The sequence below is a fragment of the Arachis duranensis genome, chromosome 4, assembly GCF_000817695.3.
Source record: "Arachis duranensis cultivar V14167 chromosome 4, aradu.V14167.gnm2.J7QH, whole genome shotgun sequence".
Classification (NCBI taxonomy): Eukaryota; Viridiplantae; Streptophyta; class Magnoliopsida; order Fabales; family Fabaceae; genus Arachis; species Arachis duranensis.
This window is the reverse complement of record NC_029775.3, coordinates 46703860-46704356: the sequence shown is the minus strand read 5'-3', so window position 1 is coordinate 46704356 and position 497 is coordinate 46703860.

Sequence of the window (497 nt, the reverse complement as noted above, 5' to 3'; positions counted from 1 at the left end):
ATTAGTTTTATTGTATATATAATATTTTTTCATTTTTGAAAACAAAAATATTAAAAAATAAAGACAGGGTAATAGACTCGATTTTACATGTTAAGGCTCTAATGATGTATTATAAAAAGCATTATAAAATTACTAATCATAAATATAAAAAGCATTATGAAATTACAACTACTATTTTAATTTGAAGTTCTTTTCATATGTTATTTTATTACCATGGCACACGTACTTGTTATTTGAATTTTATATATTGTGTACTTCACTATCAATTTAAAAGTGCTTAGAAAGTGTCCTGCCCATGGTCTACATACTGATGCTGACCAATGAACAGGAATACAATTCTTGCAGACGGGTATAAACAAGCAACCTCCTCTTAAAATAATCACACATATATAAAAATAGAATTTAATTAAATTACATTTTAAGAACATATTTTAATTTTTTTTATATTATTTAATATACTAAAAATATAAAAAAATTAATTTTTAAAATTTTTTGAT